This window comes from Gigantopelta aegis, chromosome 12, assembly GCF_016097555.1.
Source record: "Gigantopelta aegis isolate Gae_Host chromosome 12, Gae_host_genome, whole genome shotgun sequence".
Classification (NCBI taxonomy): Eukaryota; Metazoa; Mollusca; class Gastropoda; order Neomphalida; family Peltospiridae; genus Gigantopelta; species Gigantopelta aegis.
This window is the reverse complement of record NC_054710.1, coordinates 50,711,709-50,725,498: the sequence shown is the minus strand read 5'-3', so window position 1 is coordinate 50,725,498 and position 13,790 is coordinate 50,711,709. Positions and strand designations below refer to the sequence as shown.

General features: G+C 37.5%; 1 protein-coding gene across 1 annotated transcript in view; it reads right to left on the bottom strand.

The window, feature by feature from the left end:
- LOC121386500 (carcinoembryonic antigen-related cell adhesion molecule 6-like) overlaps window positions 1–13,790 on the bottom strand; it is a 55,926-nt gene that overhangs the window by 22,428 nt on the left and 19,708 nt on the right. The window lies entirely within an intron of this gene.

The window sequence follows — 13,790 nt, the reverse complement described above, 5'->3', positions numbered from 1 at the left end:
GGGGGGGATATTTATATAGATTGTCCCCCGGCGTTGAAGGGGACGCGTCCCACCTGTCCCCCACCGATCGACGCCCATGGCTCTAGTGGTGTCTTTAAACAAAACTAACTTTAGCTGGTTTTGCATCCACTAGTCCCCGTCCTCCACCAATTAATACAGCACAATTCTACCAAAAGATGTATTAAAAGAATTTCCCCACCTAAAATAAATGTTGGCTACATCGCCATTTATTTCCGTCAATGACGTCACAAGCGCAAACCACATTTACGTCATATTTATAACTCAATACATAACAGTGACCTGAAAATGTTTTGTTCGAACATCCATTATTAAATGTAATGTAATTTTAGCAATAATGCAGGCTCTATTCCATAGACTGTGATGCCGTTTCAGCCAGCTATCGGTTTCATCTAATTTGGCTACGTTTCGTTTGAAGCCGTTTTGGCACGGTTTCGTTTTACCTACAACCCGTCTCCGATATTATGTCCCGCGTGCGCAGTTCGGACCACCAAAGCAGTCTACTGACAATGCGGTACATGTAGTGTTGTTTATTACCCTCCTGGTGAAGATACAGCGGTGTCGTACACATTTCGTACTTACCACCAGATGCGTATTACAAACTGCATTTTGATTTGTCAACATGGAGCAGAGTCCTTTTCGATTGGTTAGACAACGCCCATATCGGTATAACGGGACTATTTTGTTCACTCATAGTCAAGGTAAGTAATATCCCACAACTTTTACTACAAATGTCATTCATCGATTCAGCAATGTCATTCATTAAAAGCTGATGTAAACCTGACCGCGCGAGAAATAATTTTAAATAAGAAATTAAAATAAAATAATGAACAAAACAATAATTAAACATATTTATTTTCATAAAAAGAAAGATTAATATATGCTTTAAAAGAAAATACATACATGCATTTTTTTTTTTTTTTTTTACCGTGACAACATAAACTCGTCTGCTACAGGTTCGCAATGAACAATATGGTCACACCGATTAATGACAATACTTTAGTAAAAATAGATGGAAAGATTAGGGGCAGAATAATTTCAATTGTGAAACCACTTAGAACATGAAAACTGACTTTGGTGACGTGAGGCAAGTATCTCATTACCGGTGGAGCCTTGTGTAGGATACTATTTCGTCTCTCCATCCATTTGAGACAGGACATGATATCCCTGGCAATGTCTATGAAGAACTGTTTAAGGATGATGTTTTTGATGAACCAGCTGATAATTCGGCTGATCAGTTCGATGATACATCAGATATCGACAGTTACATCCAAACAAATCGAAACCAAAACACCTGGCGTAAAACCCAGTATGATGTTAAAAGTTTGTAAAAAAAATTGTGACGAGAGCGGTGAAAGTTGGCCTATCGAATCGATACCCCAAGTAATTTGTGATCGAGAGCGGTTAGCGTAGGCCTATCAAACCGTTACTTCCAAATAATTTGTGATCGAGAGCGGGGAAAGAAGGCCTATCGAACCGATACCTCCAAGTGAGCTTTGTAATAGTCAGTGTCGATTCTTTATATCCATTAAAACAAAACAAATGGCAACGATTATGAACGGTCTTCCCTGACTTCCAAACTGTCTAGCTTTGATAGGTACCTCACTCCCCTTCATTACGAAAAATCATTACTGGGAGATAGAGAATTTTGCAAGCTAAGAGAAGTGTTATTGACGAAAAAAAAGTACTGAAAATGGAAGGTTTAGGCAACCTGCCTTACCCTTCCGAAAGTCTATCAGGCGACGAAATTCAAACACTGGGATTCCGATGCCCTGGGTCGGAATAACCTCGAAACAATTTTGAACACTTTGTGGTGGAATAACACCAGACATTTTTTTTTACTTCGAAGTGTCACACCATATCATACAATGAAATGGGGCGATGTCACCCTTAAAGTGGATTCAGATGGCAAAGAGTTTATGGAATATAATGTACGCCAAACAAAAATACGCATTGGAGTAGACCCACGTGCGTGGGCTATCCCCAGTGATCCACGATGTCCGGTTTCTTTTTACAAACTCTATGCTCGATTACGTCCAACTGATTTTTGTTCTGATACCCTGTTTTATTTAGCCACAAATGCAAAAGAAATGCACCTCGAAATAACCATTCATGGTTCAAACGAGGTCCAGTCGGAAAACATAAACTTGCCTCCATAATGAGGAATGGCGAATTCAGTTGGGTTTCACACGCAAACGGCTAACAAACCACTCCGCTAGAAAAACGATGATCCAAACACTTAGAGAAAATAATGCCCCACCAACTGCAATAATGCAAATGTCTGGCCATCAAAACGTGCAAAGTATAAATAACTACAGCAATATATCCATAGTACAACATCGACAACTGACTAACGTAATTTCTTCCTACACTGGCCCCAGTTACAGTGTCCCGATATGGCCGTCCCTCTCTTTCAGTCAAAACAAGTTGTTAAAGCTGCAGTCCCTGGACTAATTTGATTATTTAAGCATTTAGAATAGATGATTCAGTTTTGTTTGGTACATAAATGGTCCACCACATCGCTATAGTTTCGCAATGCTCACTTATCTACATTATCTAGGTCAACTGCAAACGCAATGGCCAGCTTTGCTTTTCTTCTTTTAGCGGGACGCCAGTAGAACTGGGACTTTACGTGATTTGCGCAGGCGCTGAGCTTCTCACGTGATTTTGAACACATTTAACTCTCTTGATCAAGGGGTCGTCTCATATCTCCAAAAGATATTTATATCCATAAAGGTATGGTACAACACCTTTCCAGGGGTCCGTGGGGGGATTTGCCTTGAAATTTTTAGTGGCCAGCGGTTGGCATACGCGTTATATGTAAGGGGGTGTTAATAATTACGTAACGCTCCAGGGGTAGAGGAAGAGGGTGTTGTGTTCGATTTACGTAACAAGAGTATATGTTATTTTTATTCATGACTTACAATTAAAAAGGTGGGGGTTTTAATGCGCGGTCAGTCTAGGATCGATCCCCATCGGCGGGTATATAAAAGGCCATGGTATGCGATATCCTGTCTGTGGGATGGTACATATAAACGATCCCTTGCTAAAAACAAAATGTTGCGGGTTTCCAACGCGCGTGTGCGGGGATTTCAGCGGTGCTGGGGTTATAGACTGTGTTGAGCGAAGTTTATATGGGGTCATGCTCCCCCAGAAAATATATTTTAATTTTGTTTAAGCTTGGGCAGGTAAGGGTTTCGACCTCCTATACCCTACCCTTCACATGCACCCGATTCCTCTCTAAGATTATATGTCAAAATTACCAAATGTTTGACATCCAATTGATGTCGTTAACCCCCCCCCCCCCCAAAAAAAAAAAAAAAAAAAACCCACAAAAAAACAACGTAAAATTAAGAAGTGAAAACGTTCGTTGTCTACGTTAATATATTTTATTTTAAAAATATATACATGATCAATGTGCTACTGGTATACAAACTAAACTTTAAAAGTTCTACTAACACTTTATAAATATTAATTCTAAAATAGGAATGTACAATTGTCGATAATACATTGCCAAGATCAAACCGGTTTTAACGTAAGATTCTAGTACCGTATCCTCAACCGAACGTTCTTCGTACAGAGCAAGATTTCTCATTTCATTTTTGAGACGAACCCTACAATTTGAAATCGGCAAACGCACGTGTTAACTGAAACTGACAACAGGGTGTCACGTGTGCTTTGCCGAGCAATGGCGGCACAAGCGAGAAATCGAGCGTATATTTTTGACGATCTCCGTTCATAATGAACGCACACGACTTTTTTAAAAGTGCATTTGAGCTTTGTATTTCATATGTATACATGATGTTATAATATGGTAACCAGAGACTGTAACTTTAACAACAACAGAGTCCAATGAAAACCGCTGTGATTTTGTCGGTTCCATTTTCGCTGCACCGATTTATGGATCCACCATAAACATAAACATAATCAATCAAAGTTCCCAGCCAGCTAAACGTCAAACTGTTTAAGTTAAAATTGACTAGAGTTGTAACTTTAGTTTTCCCGTGAACTGCAAACACACTTATTATTCTGTTATTGTTTGGAATTTTGGTCAATAAATTGTTATATTCAGTTCCGAATTGTGAATTCATCATTATTAGCATAACCAGTGGCGTAACGGGAACATTTGTTTCTTGGGGGCGTTTTGTTAAAATATGGAATTATTCATTAGTTTTACCCTTTTGTCACCAAATATAAATATAAACGCGCGCGCGCGCGCGCACACACACACACACACACACACACACACACACACACATATATATATATATATATATATATATATATATATATATATATATATATATATATATATGTGTGTGTGTCTACACCACTCACCTGATAACGTCACTGAGAAGTAGCGGATGTATAACGGACTATTTCTCAATGTGGCGGCACGTAGTCGTGCACCGGCTAAATATGCAAATATCGATATCCGGTCTTGAAATGCAAAATTGAGTTGTTGTTTTGTTTTTTCATAATTTGCGTGATTTGAAGTAGGGTAATAAATAAAATAACACACTCGTTTTCGCTAGATATCTTTTTTTTATATACAAAACACGTGAAATTCTCAAACGTAGGCCCCTATCTGACCTCACTTTCGTCAGGTCAAATACGTTTGGGAAATTCACTCATTTCGTAAAAAAATATATCTAGTCAAAACTCGTAATAGTATTCTACATGTATTTCATCATTCTAAACTGTTTGTTTGAATGGTGTGGAATTCTGGCAAGGCTGATGCGGAGTCGCAGATTCAAAATAATAATAATAATAAATAAATAAAATTACAGTCATTCAGAAAAAAAGACAAAACAGATCGCCCTTCGGACTAGTAGTTGCATTTTTTAACTCGTTCGTCAGAATTTTTACTGGAGCGGGCGAGTACTTTCTGCACTCCTGCTCAAAGTGATTAAAACTACAATGTGTGACGTTACAGATTTGTGTTAATATTATGTGGCCTTTATGCGCCTCCATACAAGCCGTAGCACGTCATTACACAAATGTTCGACTGGTCAGCTGACACACCCAAATAGCAGACGACAGGTCTGGGACACGTGGGAAGTCGGATAGTGAATTGGAAGGAAATAATAAACACTTTTTGCAAGAGGGGGTCGGTGACACACCCAAATAGCAGACGACAGGTCTGGGACACGTGGGAAGTCGGATAGTGAATTGGAAGGAAATAATAAACACTTTTTGCAAGAGGGGGTCGGTTACTATTTAAATTCTATGGCGAAAATGACGCATGACTTATCGTCAACGTCCCTAAATGCGTTATGCTTCCAACTCCGTTCAGTTTATTTTCTCATACACGGTTCGCGCGATTAACATCCGATTTGTTGTTGTCTGCTTGTCGTTCATTTGTGAGGTTTTTCTTCCCAATTCTAGACCATTGTCATTAACAAAAAAGTTGAAACAAATAAGTATGTAAATATAAAACTTTACAACCCCCTAAAGCCAATAATTTAAAATTGCCGATATCGGGTCCACATGACTCGTAGAAATGGACTTAAAATAGAGGAGGATGAATTAATTTTCAGTGCGTGTCACATGACCTCACACTTGCCAGATCAACAAAGCTAAATCATTAAATTTTTTAATTTTTAAGAACACTGTTGTTAGAATGTTTTTCAATTATTATACAAAGATATGCAAAGGATATGCAAAGGACTTGGACTGACGATTCGGGTACAAACTCTATATCAGATTATGGTTACAATGGCAAACATTAATTTATGACTGCCGTTTGACGGGGGCCATTGCGCCTACGCCCGTACAGCGTCCGTAAATCTTATTTCTGCGCGCCAAAAAAATATGTTCCCCTTAACAAATTTGCAAGGTGAAAATTTTATATTCTTAATTTATGTAATTTTTGAAAAATTGAAACTGAACCGAAAAGCTTTCGTTCAGAAAAAGAAAATAGTGAACATGTATGAACTGTTCTCATTGGATGTTTGTAAGCGGAAGTCGTATTGTCTATAGGGCTATTCCGATCATTCGGAACACTTCGGCCTATTTCTATTCGTAATCAGCCGAGGTGTTCCGAATTATCACAAATTTTGCACAATGTGCGAGTGAGGTGTGTTGCTTTTGTAGCGATCTATCAAATTAATTGTAACCAATGTCAAAATAAAACGATATTGCTATGCTTGTTTACTTGTTTACTTACTAGTAACTCACTGTTATACTTAATTATCGGTTTTACAGGGGTGCAAAAAGTACTTGCTCGCTCGCCAAATGCGAGTAAAAATTCTGACGCACGAGTTAAAAAATGCAACTACCAGTTCGACGGGCGATCTTTTTGTGATTGTATTATAATTTTATTTATGTATTAATTTATTTTGCATTGAATCCGCGTCTCCGCATCAGCCATGCAATAATTCCAAACCATTCAAACAAACGGTTCAGAAGGATGTCATACATGCACTGCATTGCCAATAGACGACTTCGGAGTTCAGAACTGCGCAAGCGCGACATTCCGGAAACGGTTTATAGTGAAAACGGAACCATGCCAAACCGGTCCCAAACAAAAATGGAACCAAATTGGATAAAATGGATCATAGCGTTGGCTGAAACGGCACCACAATCTATGGCTATATGGCTAAATCGGAACCCCCAACATGTATGGCTAAAAATAGTATCATTCTCGCATTACATTGAGGTGCCGTTATATCCAAATCGGTTTCGTTTTCGCCAACAAGAATAGCTTTGTGTTGATAGTGGTTCTAATTTAGCCTAATTCCCAGGAAAAGGGGCCTGTAAATGGTCAAAAGTTCCTACAAATTATGTGTTTACGTTGAAAGTATGTTAGCGATATGTAAATTTTGTAAATCTATATGAAAGAAATGTGAATAATGTAGTGTTGATCGAAATATTTCAACAGGTTTGGTGTTTGATTTTGTTATTTTGCCATTTGATGTTGATAACTTACCAAGTGTTCTTAATGTTTTTGTCATTAAATATATAGAGGATACACCCTGAATGTCTTGTGATATCATAATTTATCAGCACTTGTTGATAAAAGTATGAAATCCGAGGTTTGCCGAGGATTTTATACTTTTATCAACAAGTGCTGATACATTATTAGTAGTATATTTTTTACGTAACGGGGACAACAATGGGAATACAATGGAAACGCCTCCAATACAATGGATATGCACCTCCGGAACAATGGCTCCATGCCTCCGGAACAATGGCGATGTCACCTATTGTTCGCCTATAGTACAATGGCGATGTCTCCTATTGTTCGTCTTAACACAATGGCGATGTCACGGATTGTTGACATTAGTACAATAGAAATGCACATATTGTTCGCCGGTATAATGGGTGTCAGACACCTATTTTTACGATGAACTAGTTTCGAGTTTTATTTATAGATACTACGAAATACGTGGTGAAACTGTTTACTTTGAATCGTGGATGGTTTTTAATGATTTATTTATAGTTGTGTACTTGAAATGTAAATATTAAGCTGTCTGGTTTCATTTTAATATATCGATAATACCGTTCCAATTATTTTCTTCTCGAATATCATCTAATTAAATTAAATTTTAGTTAAACCGTTAGACCGACGTCAAGTTTCCTGTTAAAACTGACAAAAATAAGAGTCGTAAACTTCTAAATAACTGACAATGTTACATGTGTAATTTACTTTAGAGTGCATCATTATGTTAGCAGAACGTAAGTAAATATTGTTTAGCTATAAGAACGTGTGTCTTTTTTATATGTTTTGTGTCGTTTAAGAAATGAACAGTCAAGATATACTACGACCATGTGATAAATTTGTTAAAGCAATATTGGTTTCAACAAACAGTTTGTTGAAAAGTCGGTGAGCGATCCACGAAGATCAGTGAATGGGGTATATGATACGTGAACGTTTACTTTGGTGGCTATAAAGCAAACATTTGATGTGAACACAGTGTGTGTGTACTGCTTGATTTGTCTGGCCATGTCAGAACGTGCAATGCAATGGCGATAATCTAGGGTCCGTGTGTGTGTGATTTCTTTTTATAAATGGAAACAAGCTGTCTACTGCGATTTTTTAATCATGTAAAATATGTTTTTACATGCTGTATTGTATGTGAGAAGAAAAAACCCCACCAAGTATCATTAAATCAAATTTATATAGAATACCGTACAGAAAGTATATTACAATGGAATAAAATGTTTTATTTAACACATTTGGTGAAGGACCACAGAAACCTACTGTCGCCATTTCATAGCCTACCCTTTAATATATATATATATATATATATATATATATATATATATGCATGTGTGTGTGTGTGTGTGTGTGTGTGTGTGTGTGTGTGTGTGTGTGTGTGTTAATAATAGATTTAAAAAAAAGATAGTTTTTAAACCAGAGACGATAGGATTATATAGATAGGCGAGGTACTTACACCCAGCAGCTAGTATAAAGCTGCCTGTTGCATATAATAATCTTCATTTGTGTAAATGCATTTGAGATGAGCAAACAGTACTCTTGGATCATTGTGGCGTACCCCCGTGGTGAATCGGAGCGAGTGTTATCGGAGGGTTCGCAGTGGTATAAATGCAAGTCTGAAGCTATTGAGTCACTCAAACATGTCGCACGTGGTGTCGACATTCCAGACTGCTGGGATGGCCCGTACTATTTCATAGTAAGCAGATCTGCTTGCGTTGTGAATTATGACAGACTTAATTAATGAAATTTTGAGTTACTTGAAACCTTTCAAGAATGCATGTATCAGAGGCGGGCTCTGTTGATTCACGCATCACTCTGACAATCCAAGACGTTGATGAAAGTGGATTAAATCTATTCAGACTTCAGTTGAACAAAATTCATCATGGGATCAACATCATGCCCTGAGTGTGGGAACAGTTTTTCCAGACATGATAATATGCAAAGGCATCGGAGACAGATGCACCGGCCAGACACCCCTCCTCCACCTCCTCCTCAATTACCTCCATATACTCCTCCTCCTCCTCCTCCTCTTCCTCTTCCTCCTCAAAGGTCTTTGTCAGCGACACAGTTAGCAACTTCAGGATTACCTGCTGAACAATATGGAGAGCCTTTCAAATTTACTATCCCGTCTAATGCTGTTTTTGTGGGCCCAAGTGGATGTGGAAAAACTATGTTTATGTATCAAATACTCCAAAAAGGACTCATCAAGCCAACACCTAACAACATCATATGGTGTTACACAGAGTGGCAGCCGCTTTACCACACTATTCGTGAAAGAATGCCCCAAGTGCAGTTTGAGAAAGGTATCCCCTACAACTTACAGGACGACGATTTCTTTAATGCACGCAACAACAATGTTTTAATTCTGGATGATCATATGACCGAGGCCAAGGATGACAAACGCATCTCTCAGTTATTTACAAGGACTTCACATCACAAGAATGTAACTAATTTTCTTCTGTTACAAAACTTGTTTCCAAGAGGCAAGGAGTCACGTGATATTGCTCTCAACTCTCACTATGTGACTTTGTTCAATTCACCCATTGACAGACAGCAAGTGAACTTGTTTGCGAGAAGAATTTACCCCAGTAATAGTGATCGTTTTATGTCAGTTTATGAGACTGCTGTTCAGAAACCTTATGGGAATCTCACGATCGATTTGCGACCATCAACTCACGAGAATAACAGACTTAAACCCAATATTTTAGACATTCCAGCACGGATCCAACAACTGCAGTCCACTCAACCCACAGACCACGGAATTAAGCGTAACAGTAATACTTTAAAAGACGTTTCTTCGCCGCCCGACAGTCAGATTCCTTCAGATACCTGAGCCGTAGACACTGTTAAATCATTTTCTGAAACCGGTAGCAATTTGGGACAAGAGGAATATACTGACGAAGACTTGGGCGAATCTGGTGACGAAACAGGTTCATTTATTATGGCTACTGCTTGTACCGATTGTGGCGTTTTGTTTGGTAATATGACTGACTTACAACGCCATATTAAAACGTGGTGTCCTGAGAACGAATTGGTACAACCCCGAAAACGCACCAAATACCATGATGAAGACACCAACAGTCATGACATTTTTAACTCGCAGAAAGGAGACGGAAAACACATGTTTGATAAACGAGATCATGATCCGACTATAGAATGGCAGAATGTCGGCTTACAACGTGTGTGGGGTCGTGTTCGTGCAAACCATCTAGAAGACATGAAACTCAGACGTAAGAAATATCAACAGCAAGGAAAGACACAAGAGTGGATAGAGAGAAAACTAGCGCGACTGTGGGAACATGAATTAGTCAAAACACTGATTGTTATCATTGAATTTACAAAGTATTTTTCAAAAGCACCTTTGTTTCGATTTATATTCGATAGTTTAAACAAAACAGATCCTAACACAGATCACACAGTGATAAAGGACAAGATCAAGCTACTGTTGAAACCCATCATGAAAGACATTATACCACATGTAGACCTGACAGAAGAAGAAGAAAGCGAGTCGGAATCTAATCATTCAGATCTTTCTGAAATGAGTGAACCGGAATAGCATACTTAAGTTTATTCTATACATTTGTATGTTCACAGTTACATAGACCATTGGCCAGTCCGGACATTAAAAACAGCATGGTTGTCAATAGGAAGCGAGCAAACCTCATTCACATAATCAAATCACATTCAGTCATGGTAAAGAATGGAAAGAAGAAACCAGTTGTTTTGTTTCTGAAGAGACAGGCAGATCTTGGTCCACCCGGGAAGAAATTCCTTTAAAACATGTGACCGAAGTGAATGTTTGTAAATGCACAGGATTAGATGTAACATGTATTTTTCGCTGTTGTTTATTTTACAAATGTAATAAATTGTATGTACTACTAATCCAAGCAAGTACATTTGTTCATGATATTGAATGAATTGTTATTTTGTCATTGAATACAGATATTAAGAGTAATGGAAATAAGTACATTTAAAAAGGATAATTGGGAAACAAAGTTGTGGTGGACTTACGATTGTGTGTGTGTGTGTGTGTGTGTGTGTGTGTGTATATATATATATATTCTAACAACACCACTAGAGAGCATTGGTTTATTAATTATTAACCATTGTTTTCCATTAGCAACACTGGATCTTTTAGATGTAGGTTCTCACAAACAGTAAAGCACGTGTATGTCAAAGCCTTTGATATACCAGTTGTGATTTACTGGTTGGGACGGAGTAACCGCAATCAGCTAAATGGATCCACCGAGCAACGCAAGCACCTGAAGCGAACATACACCCAAATGAGCTATGTATTCATGCTTGTATATGGCAAACAAATAGAAAGTCCAGCTATAAGAAGTATATTTTCGTAATCAGAATTGCTTGCACGATCACTTGTGGCTATGAAAACAAAAACTGTAATGTAAGCGACTGTCCGCTTTCAAACAGTCATGTGTGACCGAATATTTGTGTTACCTGATAGGATATTTAATCAGTAGCGGTCACACCCTGTCACCGCAATAATTGTCGAAACTCTTTATTAGCACAGCATGGCGATCATAAAGGAGGCTAGGTGTTAATGTAAACATTCTGCTATGTGTACAGAGTAGAGATGACACTGCGGTCACACCATGACATTGCAAGCATTTTGAATCTCCTGGCAAACTGTTAGTAGCAAAGTACGGCGATCATATAGGAGGTTGGGTTTTTGTGTAAAAAAAGAAGAAGCTTAAAACAGACGAACGGAAATATATGTGTTACTTTGAGACAAAATCTCACTGCATAAATATAATGAACAGCAAAGGGAAATCATCAGTGGTGCAACCTACGTTATTTTGAAATTAACGTATTGTACTTAACAGTAAACTATTTTGAAATTAACGTATTGTACTTAACAGTAAACTATTTTGAAATTAACGTATTGTACTTATCAGTAAACTATTTTATAGCAATAAGAATACTGGTGCATTTAATGTGTTGTTCAGTATATTTGTTTTAAAAAGAGGAAGTAAATAAACAAAACACATTATATTTTATATATTTCTTATTTTAATGTAAAATTATGTGCTTTGGATAGTTAAATTCAAAGTGTTTGGGATACCCATTCAGTAATGTGTTTTGGAATACCCATTCAGTAATGTGTTTTGGAATACCCATTCAATAATGTGTTTTGGAACACCCATTCAGTAATGTGTTTTAGGATATCTATTCAGTAATGTGTTTTAGGATACCTGTTCAGAAATGTGGTTTGGAATACTGACTTGTGATGGTGTTTTTTCGGATACCTATTCACAAAAGTGTTTTAGGATACCTGTTCAGAAATGTGGTTTGGAATACTGACTTGTGATGGTGTTTTGTTCGGATACCTATTCACAAAAGTGTTTTAGGATACCTGTTCAGAAATGTGGTTTGGAATACTGACTTGTGATGGTGTTTTGTTCGGATACCTATTCAGAAAAGTTTTTATTTTGAAATTATTACTCCTCTGCTTTCGAGTAAACAATTATAATAAAATACTGGAGTAAACACCTCTTGATAATAGTAAGGTCTCACAACAAAGAAACATAATAACATGACAACGTACACAATTTTCACATCAATTTATTAATAATGTACAACATAATGCATATTTGCTGTAGTATACTGTATTATTTATTGTTTACAATATGTAGTGAGTTACATGGAATACACGATTGCGTACAGTATCTAAAGTATTTACATATAAAATTGTATACAAATACATCATTCTGTAATTTATCTTCACTGAACTGATTCACAATTTCGTTCATTATCAGTTCAGTTTTACATTTCTGTAGCAGGTAATACAAACAATAAAATGCACACGTTCTGCTATTTATCATTTGAAGGGATTTGCTATTATAAACATAAGATGAACTGTGTTTCTTTAAAAATTCTACAAACTTCTTGTTATAGTACTCAGGTGGTTTCCCAAAACTATCGAAAAACTCTGCTTTGTTTTTGTTAAAATAGAACGCCACCCAGTGTTTGCCGGGAAGGTGAGATGGGTCCGTGTTTACAATACACCCCCATTGTCCACCACGAGTTATTCGTGGTAAAGTATTACTGGAATACACACCAACGATGTACGAACGAAGATCTGGGTCACAATTGATCGCACATTGCATTTGTATACCATTCATGATTTTATTTAACAAACACGTTCCTGGTCTGATCGATTTCAATCAAGCTGGGGAATTCACCATACACTATGCAACTGACAGTCTTTGTCAATGCAGATTTAAACTGCACTTCTAGCCGTAAATTACCGTTCTTTAATAAACTTAAATAATCAGAGTCCACTAAAACGGGTTCAAGGTTGAACACAAACAGGCCATTTCCCAAAGAAAATTCAGTTCTTTCAATATAATTTCCACAATCCAGGTTCCAGCTATTAACACCTTCGAACAAATTCACGTATGCACTGACATCATCTGCTTCGACGGGTCGACTGGGCACACTGACTCCATCCAAATATAAACCCACCGTTTTCACGAATGAACTTTGGAAGTTAAACGGGTTCTTTGTGTATGATCCACTCACACCGTCACCGTCGACAAATCCAACAATCAGTTTACCTGGACACTGCGACTGGTATACACTGTCCCACACGTAGCTTTGTTGTGTTGATGGAATACTACTCAATTTGACTTCGGTTTTAGTGAAGGGGTACACGGCGTTAGACTTTTCAAACAGCTTGTTGTGCGTTTGTAACGGGGACTAAATATTTGGCCGTTTGTATATAAATAACATATTTGATCTATTACTATTAATATTTATTTTAGGATTCAATTTATTTTATTATAGGATATTCTCAATCTGCATTGAG